This window comes from Camelus dromedarius, chromosome 1, assembly GCF_036321535.1.
Source record: "Camelus dromedarius isolate mCamDro1 chromosome 1, mCamDro1.pat, whole genome shotgun sequence".
Taxonomy (NCBI): Eukaryota; Metazoa; Chordata; class Mammalia; order Artiodactyla; family Camelidae; genus Camelus; species Camelus dromedarius.
In genome coordinates this window covers 40150700-40163814 of record NC_087436.1, presented here as the reverse complement: position 1 = coordinate 40163814, position 13115 = coordinate 40150700, and the positions used below count along the sequence as shown (strand labels likewise).

Below are 13115 nucleotides of genomic sequence, written 5' to 3'. Positions count from 1 at the left end.
TCCAGCCCATTTGAGCCATTCTGTTCCACCCAGGGGTAGGGGACTGAGATGCATATGTGCAGTGAAGAGCCCAAAAGCACAGGCTCACTGAAAGACAAAAAATGAAAGAATGTATTGGAGTAGACCGTCTTGCAAGAAATGTTAACAGAAGTTCTTTAGAGAGGGAAAATTACACAGATCAGAAACTCAGATAACTACATATAAAAGTAAGAACTTACTTTTCCTATTCTTAATTGAGCTAACAAATAAGTTTAAAATAATAGTAGCAACACTGTATTTGACTATATATACGTGTGTGTATGTATATGCTTAAAATAAAGTGAATGACAACAACGAAGAATAGGAGGGAGCAATTAGAGGTGTCTTTGTTATTATGCATTTGTGTAAAGTGGTATAGTGCAAACTCTGGGACAACCACTAAAACAAATACACAGAGACGTTTAATATGCTAAGAAAGCAGACTCATAAAGTGCTCAGATTAAAAATGCAAAAGCCAAAAAAAGAATGGAAGACAAAAATAGAAACAACTAGGGCAAAAATAAAATCCAGTAACAAATATGACAAATTTTAATTAAAATATATCAATTACTTTGGAAATGATCTAAATGTACCAATTTAATGTTATCAGAGTGGATCAAAACTATAAGAAACTCACTATAAATGTGATTAAATAGATAGATTAAATACATAGATTAGTGTTAACATGGTGTATCTTTCTCCACTTAATCAAAAGAAAGCAGGAATACCTATATTAATTTCCAGACAGAAAAGACTTCAGAGTAAGGAATACTGTCAAGGATAGAGAAGGGCATTACATAATAGTAAAGGGGTCAACCAGCCTTCTCATCAGCAGACCAGACCCTGCCCTGGGACCAGCTGTGCCCACCCACTAGCAGAAAAGGTCAATGAAACTAAGTGCTGGTTCTTTGAAAAGATAAAGAAAATTGATAAACCTTTAGCCAGACTCACCAAAAAAACCCAAAAAAACAAAAAAACAAAAAAAACCCCAAATCAATACAATCAGTAATGTAAAAAGATGTTATAACTGACACTACAGAAGACAAAGAATCATGACTACTATGAAAAATATGCCAATAAAATGGACAACCTTGAAGAATTGTACAAATTCCTATAAATATACACTCCAATACTAAATGAGGAAGAAAGAGAAAATATGAACAGATCAATTAACAGTAATGAATTTGAACCAGTAATTTTTAAAAATCCCAACAAACCAAAGTCCAGTAACAGACGGTTTGAGTTCTGTCAAATATTTAGAAAAGAGGTAACACCTATCCTCAAACTATTCCCAAAAATTGCGGAGGAAAGAATGCTTCCAGTGTAATTTTCTAAGGCCACCATCACTGGTTACCAAAGCCAAAGATATCACAGAAAAAGAAAGTTAGAGGCCAATATTACTGATGAATATAGATTCAAAAATTCTCAACAAAATATTAGCAAAATGAACCCCACAATACATCAGAATCCAACAATACATCATACACCATGATCAATAGGGATTTATCTCAGGGATGCAAGGATTTTTCAATATTAGCAAATCAATGTGATATATCACATTGAAGAATAAAAACCATATGATCATATCAATGGATGCTTTCAAGAAAACTCAACATTTATGATAAAAAAACCCCAGAAAGTGGGTATAGAGGAAACACACCCAAACATAATAAAAGTTACATATGACAAACCTATAGCTAACATCATACTCAGAGAAAAAGCTTTTAGCTTTTCACCAGTATGTTCAGGAACCAAACAAGGATAACCTACCTTGCTACTTTTATTCAATATTGGAAGTCCTAGACTCAACGATTATACAAGAAAAAGAAATCTAAAACAGAAAGGAAGAAATAAAACTAGCACTGTTTGCAGATGACATGAATAGTATATACATAGAAAATCCTAAGGATGCAAATAGAAAACTACTAGAGCTCATCAATGAATTTGGTAAAGTTGCAGGATACAAAATTAATATACAGAAATCTGTTGCATTTCTATACACTCAAAATGAATTATCAGAAGTACAAGGAAGACAGTCCCATTTACAATCACATCAAAAAGAATAAAATACCTAGGAATAAAGCTATCTAAGGAGGTAAAAGACCCGTTCTCAGAAATTAAAGATGACACAAACAAATGCATAGACATACTGTGTTCATGAATTGGAGGAATTAATATTGTTAAAAAGATGGTACTGTCAAAGGCAATCTATAGATTCAGTGCAATCCCTATCAAAATACCAAGCAAGGCATTTTTCACAGAACTAGAACAAATAATTTTAAAATTTGTATGGAAACACAAAAGACCCCAAATAACCAAAAGAATCTTGAGAAAGAAAAACAGAACTGGAGGAAGTACTCCCTGACTTCACAATATATTATAAAACTACAGTTATCAACACAGTGTGGTACTCACATGAAAACAGACACACAGATCATTGGAACAAGATGAACATCCCAGAATTAAATGCACACACTTATGGTCAATTAATCTACAACAAAGGAAGCAAGAATATACAATGGAGAAAAGACAGTGTCTTCAAAAATGTTGCTGGGAAAACTAGATAACTGCATGTAAAAGATGAAATTGGAACATTCTCTAACACCATATAGAAAAATAAACCCAAAATGGATTACAGACCTAAATATAAGACTGGAAACCATAAAGCCCCTAGAACACAGATGGAGCACTCTTTGACATAAATTGTAGCAATATTTTTGGATCTGTCTTCTAAAGCAAAGGTAATAGAGATGAAAATAAATAGGACCTAAATAAACTTAAAAACTTTTGCAAGTCAAAGAAAACCACTGGTAAAACTAAAAGACAGCCTACTGAATGGGAGAAAATATTTGCAAATGATATGACAGATAAAGGGTTAATATCCAAACTATACAAACAGCCCATAGAATTCAACATCAAAAACAAACAACTCGATTAATAAATGGGCAGAAGACCTGACTAGACATTTCCCAAGAAGACATACAGATGGACAACAGGCACATAGAGATGCTCAACTCTGTTAATCATCAGAGAAATGCAAATTAAAACCACAATGAGATACAACCTCACACTCGTCAGAATTAATATCTTCAAAAAGACCAAAAATTTAAAATGCTGCAAGGATGTAGTTGAAGGGGAATGCTTATACACTGTTGGTGGGAATATAAATTGGTGCAGCCATTTTGGAAAATAGTATGGAGATTTCTGAAAAACCTAAAAATATAACTGCATTATAACCCAGCAATTCCACTCCTGGATATATATCCAAAAGAAAAAAAAGAAAAACACTAATTTGAGAAGATACATACACTCTAATATTTATGGCAGCATTATTTACAATAGCCAAGATATGGATGCAACCTAAATGTCAATGAATGGATGAATGGATAAAGAAGATATGGTTTACATACACAATGAAATATTACTCAGTCATAAAAATAAATGAAAGTTTGCATTTGCAATAACATGGATGGAATTGGAGTGTATTATACTAAAATAAGTCAGACATTGTATGATGTTAATTATAGGCAGTATCTAAAAAATAAATTAGTGAATATAACAAAAAAGAAATAGAATCACAGATAAAGAGAATAAACTAGTGGTTACCAGTGGAGAGAGGGAAGGGTGGAGAGGCAACATAGGCATAGGGGATTGAGAGCTACAAACTACTATGTATAAAATAAATAAACTACAATGTTATATAGTACAATACAGGAAATTTAGTCAGTATTTTATAATAAGTATAAATGAAATATAACCTTTAAAAATTGTGAATCACTGTTGTACATCTGAAACTTATAATATTGTACACCAAATATAGCTCAATAAAAAAAGATAAAGTGATTTTTAAAAAAAAGTAAAGGGGTCAGTTCTCAAAGAAAACATAACAATCCTTAAAGTATATGTGCATAACAATAGGGTGTCAAAATATGTGAGACAAACACTGATTAAACAGGAAATAAAGATGAATTTGCAATTATAGTTGGAGACTTCTATACTGCTCAGTCAGAAATGGACAGTACTAGCTAGCAGAATATCATTAAGATTACATTGGAACTCAACAACACTATTGCTCAAACCAGTATAATGAACATCTATAGACTACTTCATCCAGTAACAGGAGAATATACATTCCTCTCAAGTTCACATGAAACATTCACCAACATAAACCACAACCTGGGCTACAAAACACAACTTAACAAATTTAAAATAATAGAAATCATACAATGTCTGCTGTAAGATCACAATGGAATTAAACTAGATATCAATAATGGAAAGATAACTGGAATATCCCAAAATGCTGGGAGATTATACAAAACATTTCTAAATAATACATAAGCTAAAAAAAGAAATCTTAAGAGAAATTGAATATTCTAAACTAAAGGAATATGAAAACACAACTTACCAAAATGTGTGGGATGCAGCAAAAGCAGTCATTAGAGTGAAATGAGTTGAATGCCTATATTAGAAAAGATCCAAAATTGACAATTTTAGATCTACCTTAGGAAGGAAAAAAAAAAAAAAAAAAAGAACAAATGAAATCCAGAGTAAGAAGACAATAAAAAAAATTAAAGGAGAAATCATAGAAATTGAAAATAGGAAATAAACAGAAAATAATCAACAAAACCAAAAGTTGATTCTTTGAAAAGATTAATAAAATCAGCAAGTCTCTAGCCAGGCTAACTATGAAAAAAGAGAGCACACAAATTATTAATATCAGAAATTAAAGAGAAGATGTCACTATAGATGCTATGCATATTAAAAGGATAAGGTATATTATAAACAACTCTATGCCCACAAGTTTAAAAACACAGGTAAAACAGACAAATGTCTTTTCTTGAAAGACACAATCTGCTAAAACTCACTCAAGAAGAAAAAGACAATCTGATTAGTACTATATCTATCAAAAAAACTGACTAAATAATTAACAACCATCCAAACAGAAAGTCTGAAACCCAGATGAGTTCACTGGTGAATTTTACCAAACATTTAAGGAATAAATTATACCAATATTCTACAAACTCTTCCAAAACACAGAAGCAGACGGAAAACTTCCTAATTCATTCTATAAGGCCAGCATTACCCTAATACCAAAATGAGACCAAGACATTACAGTAAAAAAGAAAACTAGCACAGTAGCTTTCAAAAACAGAGATGCAAAAATTCTCAATATTAGCAAATGAATCCAACAATGCATAAAAAGAATTATACACCATGACCAAATGTGAATTATTCAGATATCCAAGTCTGGAATGACATTTCAAAATAAATTTATTATTACTGTTGTTGTTGTTAGTTTAATCCACCACAGCAACAGGAGAAAGAAAAAAATCATGTGATCATATCAATAATGCAGAAAAGACATCTGACAAAATTCAACATTCATTCATGATAAAAAAATACTTAGCTGAGAATGAAATGCAAGTTCCACAATTTGATTAAGAAAATCTACAGTAAATCTACAGCCAAAATCATACTTAGTGTAACGAGCTCAAATTTCCTCACTAAAATCAGTTAGAAGGAAAGGATATACCCTCTCACCACTGCTTCTCAACATTGTGCTGGAAGCCCTAGCTAATGAAATCAGAAAAGAAGAAATTAAATGCATACAGACTGAGAAGGAAGAAAACTCAAATGACATAACTGTATGAGTAGAAAATTGTAAAAATAAATAAGACTTCTGGAACTAACATGTGATTATATCAATGTTGTTAGACACAAGGTTAATATACAAAACTCAATCACTTTCCTATATACCAATAATGAATGAACAACTACAATATGAAATTAAGACAAATACCATTTACATTAGCACTGAAGAAAATGAAATACTTAAGTAAAAATCTAACAAAATATGGACAAGAGCTATATGAGGAAAATAACTCTGATGAATGAAATAAAATAAAACTAAATAAACTGAGAGATATTCCATGTTTATGGATAGGAAGACTTTATATTGTCAACATTTCAGTTAATCCCATCTTGATCTGTAGCTTCCATGGACTGCTAATAAAAATCCCAGCATGTTGTCTTATGGATACTGACAGATTCTAAAGTATATACTAAGAGGCAAAAGACTCAGAATAGCTAACACAATATTGAAAGAGGAGAATAAAATTGGAGGACCAACACTACTGAACCTTAAGAGTTGCTAGAAAGTTACAGTAATCAAGGCAGTATGGTACCTTGAAATAACAAATAGATCATTGGAACAGAAGAGAGAAACCAGATATAGACCCATATAAATACAGTCAACTAATCTTTGACAAAGAAGCCAAGGCTATATAATGTAGCAAAGATAATTTCTTCAACAAATGGTATTGGAACAACTGGACATCCATATCAAAAAAATTTAATCTAGACACTGACTTTATACTCTTCACAAATATTAACTCAAGATGTGTCACATTTAATTTATCTAAATGTAAAATTAAAAATGATAAAACTCCTAAAAGATAACAGAGGATAAAACTTAGAAGACTTTGAGTAGGGCAATGACTTTTTAGATACAACACCAAAGGCATAACCATGGAAAAAGAATGGGTAAGTTGGATTTTATTAAAACTAAAAAGTGCTCTATGAAAGACAATGTGAAGATAGTACGATGAGCCACGACTAGGAGAAAATATTTAAAACAAACAAACAAAACACATCTGATAAAGGACTGTTATCTAATATATACAGAGAACTCTTAAAACTCAACAGTAAGTAAACAAACAACCCAATTAAAAGTTGGGTCAAAGACCTTAACAGACACCTCACTAAACAAGATATATAAATGGCAAATATGCATATGAAAAGATGCTCTATGTAATATGTTACCAGAGAATTAGAAATTACAACAAAAAGAAATACTACTACACACCTATTAGAATGACCAAATACTGAAACACTGACGACGCCAAATGTTGCCAATGATATCGAGCAACAGGAGCTCTCATTCATTGCTAGTGGAAGTACCAAACGGTACAGCTGCTGTGCAAGACAGTTTGGAGCTTTCTTGCAAAACTAAACTCATTCTTACCATATGATCACAAAAGCACACTCTTTGGTATTTTAGTAAATGAGTTGAAAACTCATGTGCCCAGATGTCTGAGTATCTCTATTGACGTGCTCCTCTTTCCAACTTGTACCATAAACTCTCGCCATTTCAGCAACTGCAAACACCTGTTTCTTCCTCTTCAAATCACTCTGCCTGGGCTTCTCTGTTCCTGTACCACCCTGGAAAATTGACACCAGACAGGGAGAAGTAGGGTTCACCTAATGTATTCCTTCTTCTCAAAGGTGACATGAGTGTGTTCTCTGGTGTACAGTATCTGTAAACAGTTTCTTCATATATTTCATCAATATACTTCTTTATCACAAGAAGGGAATTCTGAAACCAGCTACTCTACTCTGTTACAGCCAGGAATCCCCTTACCTCCATGCTAGCTAGGCCTGTCATTTTTGTCATTTTGTGTCTGCTTAAATGTCACTATTTCTGATTATCCTACACAATGCCATACCTGTTTAGTGACTCCTCCTCAAATCACTATTTTTGACACTTCTCATCTTACTTTTTGAGAATGCACTCTAGAGTAATGATTAAAGTTACAGAGCATGAAACAGGATGGCCAAAGTCTGCATGTCAGCTTCAGTATTTAGTGTGTAGCTTTGCTAAGTCACTCTTTGTTAAGTGAGCCTTGGCTAATACTATATACTGTTTCATAATTCATAAAATTAGATTATAATTATGGTACTTACCACATATGTTTTTGTTGAATTTAATGACATTATATATATATAAACATTTAAAAACACATAGTACCAAATAAATGTTGGCTACACAGTATTCCCCATAGCGTTATTATTTTTAATTATATATACATTTCATAGTTATTTTACTAGCCCTTTTATTAGAATGTAACTATATGACAGCTGGGAACTTGTTTATTAATCACTTTATAACAAAAACCTAATAAAGTGCTTTGAACACAGTAGGAAGTATTAAATGTTTTTGAATGAACACATGAATATATTTGAACAAACTTAATATATTCACTAAGAGAAGATATATGTATGTATTAATTACAATGGGGTTATCAAAGTAATCTGTAACTGAACATAAGAATCTATGCCAGTTAAGGCAGAAGTTGGTTGCCTTGCTTTTTCCTTAATACTTTTGAGATTTATCCATGTTATTGCAAGTATTGGTAATTTGTTCAATATTACTGAGTAGTATTTCATTTTATGGATATAAAGCAAGTTGTTTAGTGACCCTCCAGTTGATGAACATTTGAATGGTTTCTACTTTTTGGATATTATACACAAAGCTTCTTTTTGTAGATAAGATTTTATTTATCCTCGGAATGAAATTATTTATCTAGGAATGAAATTGCTGTTATCAGTTTTCCAAAATGGTATTAACTTTTAACACTCCTACCAGAAATATTATGAGTGTTTCACTTGTTTTCATTCATTGTCAACTATTGGTGTTCCCAAATTTTGTTATTCTAGGAAGTTTAGTCTATTTTTGAAATGGTATCCAAGATAGTTTTAATTTACATTTCCTGGGTTACTAGTAAACTTGGGGATATTTTCTTGTGATTGATCAATGGCCATTCATACATTTTCTTTGGTGAAGTGTCTGTCTGTTCAAAAAGTAGAGATGACAAAATTAAGGACTTAATGAGATGCCAGAGAACAGATGTCATCATCTAGTTGGTTTTGAAAAAATTACCTATCTGAAAAGGAAAAGCTATGGAAAATTATTTCGGCAGTTCTTTACTCCCCCTATTTTAAGGCTTAGGTCTATCGCTTTTAGCAACAGCATTATTTCTGCTTATGAAATATGACTAAACGACTGGTGCCTAAAGTGTCTCTTGCACATGCAACGCTAATGCAGGCCAGCACCAGATTTCCTGAATAGCTTCTTCAATGCAGATTTTAAAATCAATAAATACAATAAAGCTGATAACTGAAAAACAGTGCATCTGTTGCTGGATTGACCTAGGATTTAATTATTTGTAAAGAATAAAAGAAAATAGAAAAATTTGAATTTCAAACTGCATTTACAGTTATGGGTTGACACCCAAGGATTCAAAATGTAAATGATTACAAACTATCATTCAAAAGAATTTCAGATGATTTTGTTGTACTGTCCTTTAGAGTTCTAAGTCATAACCTTCTCATGTCAAGTAACCTTGTTATTTACTTTTGATTTGGTTATTTTAAATTGAATCCCATGTGGGAATTACCATTTAACTAACATAGTGAAACTATTTCTACATATTTTATATTGAGGGGTTGTTAATAAGATAACAAATAATTTAATCTTAGTCTAAGATTATTACATTCTTGAATTTCTTTAATAGTGCAACATTTAATTAATTAAAATAATTAACATTAGAATCCCAAGATTTGCCTTGTTAATCAAGTTTTGTTGGAAATTTTGACATAAATTATAGAGTGGATAATTTAATTGCAACTGTTTTAGAGGTATGATACTAATTTCTCACTTATGACTATTATAAGATATTGGTAATTAAAGAACATATATTAAAAAGTACATATGATGGATATTAGAGTGGAAATAAAAGTACAGTATTTAATAAGTTATTACAGAATATCCTAACTTTACTGAATGAACACACTGTACATATGCATACAAATTACAGATTTTGAAAGTAATGAAAAGACTAATAAAATGGAGAGTATGGAGATTCATGTTTCTTAAATTCTATTAAAACTTTGAGTCAACCTTTTAAAATATTTATATTTGGAGGATTATAATATTGTGATCAATGAATTCCTTGACAAATACCCCATTTGAGTTGATGGGGAGGACACTGGAAGACACTGCAAAATCTATCATTTGAAAAATATTCCACTACAATTTTATGATTTCTCTTAGTGAGAGAGCTTTGCTTTCCTGCTCATTGCAGAATCCAGGATCATCAGTTTCTAGAACAGAACCATACACATACTGGGAGATCTATAAATAAATGGGGGATAAATTAAAGATGACTCCATTAACAAGCCTATTCTTGTTTAAAGATCATTTAAGCAAATCTCTGTTCATCAAAACACACACTACTTCAAGCTGATATTACATTAAATGGCTTATGTTAAATAAAATTCTTTGGAAATGTACTTAATTCCTGAAACTAAACTCTGCAAAAAACATCACTGATTTGTGCTTTACGCAGACAGTATTCCAGTTCACTTTCTCAAACAACTTGCAACTTACTAGGAGGAAATTGCATGCATCCTACTAAGTTTAGTTTAAGTGAAATCCATATATTCTATAAGAGAAGTATAAAAATCTCTGGTATTTAAAGAATGAAAAATGTATTCTATAATATAGACTTCAAGATGAGGAGGAAGGAAGGGTGTGTAATGTTGGCTCTTGATAGATGAGTCAGAAATACGGAAAGTAACATGTGACAAGACAGAAGAAAAGCATAGCACGTGTCCAGGGAGTAGTATTTAATCAATCTGGGTTTATAACTTGAGACTTAATACACAGCAACCCTTTCTGAGGCTAGTATGAGTGGTTTCTTTGAAAGGGCTGAAGTCAGTGGTGGAAGACAGGTGAGCAAACAAATGCTTGTTGGAGGCCGTGAGGCAAGAGACAGAGAAGCTCTTAAGCACATTAGGGGCCTTGTTGATAAAAATTAATCAGTTGCAGTAATTCAAAAACTAAATCACCCAAAATGTAAAATTTGTCAACAACTGATACAGGAGGAGAAGCTATTGCAAATGCTGATGTTTTGAAACTTTGTGGGTGGTGTCATTTAAGAGAACTAGCTAGGACAGAGGGGAATCTATTTTGGTAGTGGTTGTTGGATTTAATTCTGGTTCTGTTGAGTTTGAAGTACTGAGACATGAATTTGACCCTGGGATATTTTACACACCTTAGATTTCAAATGGACCTTTACTGAAAATGTCAAGTGATATGTAGACCCATAGAATTGAGCACTATTGTATCTTTCCCTATATATTTTTTACTTTTCTTTGCTTCACGAATTGAGTCTTTCTAGTCTCTAGCCTCCTTTTTTTTCCCAATTAATTTGACTCAGGATAAAATATGGTGTTTAATATTTAAACTTTAAAATGAACCAATTTAATTGTGTGTTTAAATGTTCTGTTAACTTTGATTCTAATGAAAACCTATAATTACATGTTTAATATTTAGTAAATTTATACAGATGCAATGTATTACTGGAAGAAGACTGTGAACTAAACAAGAAAACTGCCTTGGTAAACCTGGTCTTAAAGCAGCACTTCCTGTACTTTATTTAATTTTATATTTGCATTTTATTCATATAAGCCACTCTCTCTCATGGAAATCTCTTCCTCCCACTCTTCTCATCCTTTCCTCTTATTTTTCAAAGCTCAGCTAAAATTAAACTCCTAAGCCAGGCTCTCAAAAGCCCAATATAATCTCCTCTGTTATTTTCTGACTCATCAGAGTTGTCACTTTTTATGATTACATGTCTTCTAATATGGGTAAATGTTTATTTCCTAAGTCACCACCAGCCTGTAAACTCATGAAGACAGAGGTGGTATCTGTTTTGTTTACAAATGTAAAATCAACACCTAACTTGGTGTCTCTTCATAAGGAGAATTTAACATATTTTTGAGTGACTGAATGAATACTGGTGGGAAAACCAGTAAAATACAAACCTCATGCCCTACTAAGTAATTTATTCAACATACACCTGTTCTGATACTTAAGTATCTGATTTCCAAGAATATTAAGCATGTGTGGCAGATATGAACAACTTTATCATGACAGTTATCATATATTATAGCTCAGTTAAATTTTGATAAATATATGAGTCTCTCAAAATCTGAATACTCCATTTGCAAGCTGCTCTCCATTTCCTCTTAAAATCTTCTCCATTAACTATTATGTACCTTCAAGTTGGCACTGCCATATTTTAAGTGATGCTAGGTCGTGCCAATCATATGGAAGAGAAGAAGCTTTGCTTGTGACTGTTTGGGTTTCGTAATTAATTTGAGTAGCTTGAAGTACGGTTTGTTCATGGAGTCATTGGAGAGGCATAATATTATTAAAAGCCAGATGGCAGTACAATTTACATTGCCTAGCAGGCCCCAAATCATCTCCTAGTAGAACATTATGAAAATGGTTTTAGTTCCCCTCAGTAATTACCAATTCAAATAATCTCACTTTTATTCTAATTTTATAAATGACAAGTATATTGCTATCTGAAATTCTTTTTTTTTTATTTGATGTAACATTGATCTTTTTGGCAAGTGAATTCATTTACTAGGCATATCTTATAATGTTTAAATAGGAAATTAAAAGATACAGCAATCAAATTACTTGAAAAGTAGAAATTCCTAGATATGTTTCTCAACACATAAAATTCCCTTTCTTATTTTACTTTGGTCATTTATTCTTTATTTCATTTATAACAGGTATTTTTATAATTCAGTATGGCTTGGTATCTCCAGAGAATCATATTCTCAAAAATATTCATTTTATTGTGCATTTCTTTACATACAGTGTTTGCCATAATCAGCAAAGAACAAATGTTCCAATTATGCTATCAAATGGAATATAAGATTACCTTACTTCAAAGGGTGCATTAATTTGGCTAGATTGTAAGAATGTCTTTTAACAAAATATATCACACTGGAGAAAACACATTTTCTTAGGACATTATCTAAGATGTTATAGACAGGATCTGAGAAACCTATATAATTGCTTTAGAAAGGAAAAACAAAAACTACTACTCAGCAATAAAAAGCAACAAACTGTTGTATCATACTACAACTTGGATGATTGCCAAAATAATTATACCAAGTAAAAGGAGTCATGTAATAGAAAGTATGTACTGTATGGATTCGTTCATATAAAACTAAAAAAAATGCAAACTAATCTATACTGGATGAAAACACACTAGTGTTTGCCTGGGGAGGGGAACTGGAAAGGGAGAGAAGTATTTAAGGGGAAGAGGGCGCTGCTGGGATGCTAAGTATGTTCACTGTTTTGATCGTGGTAATGGTTTCATGGGTTTATCCACATACCAAAAATATATCAAACTGTACACTTTAAATATGTGAAAACTTATTATATGTCAATTATA

General features: G+C 31.9%; 1 long non-coding RNA gene across 2 annotated transcripts in view; it reads right to left on the bottom strand.

The window, feature by feature from the left end:
- LOC105093636 (uncharacterized) overlaps positions 1–13115 on the bottom strand; it is a 697614-nt gene that overhangs the window by 53108 nt on the left and 631391 nt on the right. For both annotated transcript variants that reach the window (XR_010377608.1, XR_010377607.1), the window contains one exon: positions 4424–4477. This is a non-coding gene — a long non-coding RNA (uncharacterized LOC105093636). The remainder of the gene's footprint in view (positions 1–4423; positions 4478–13115) is intronic.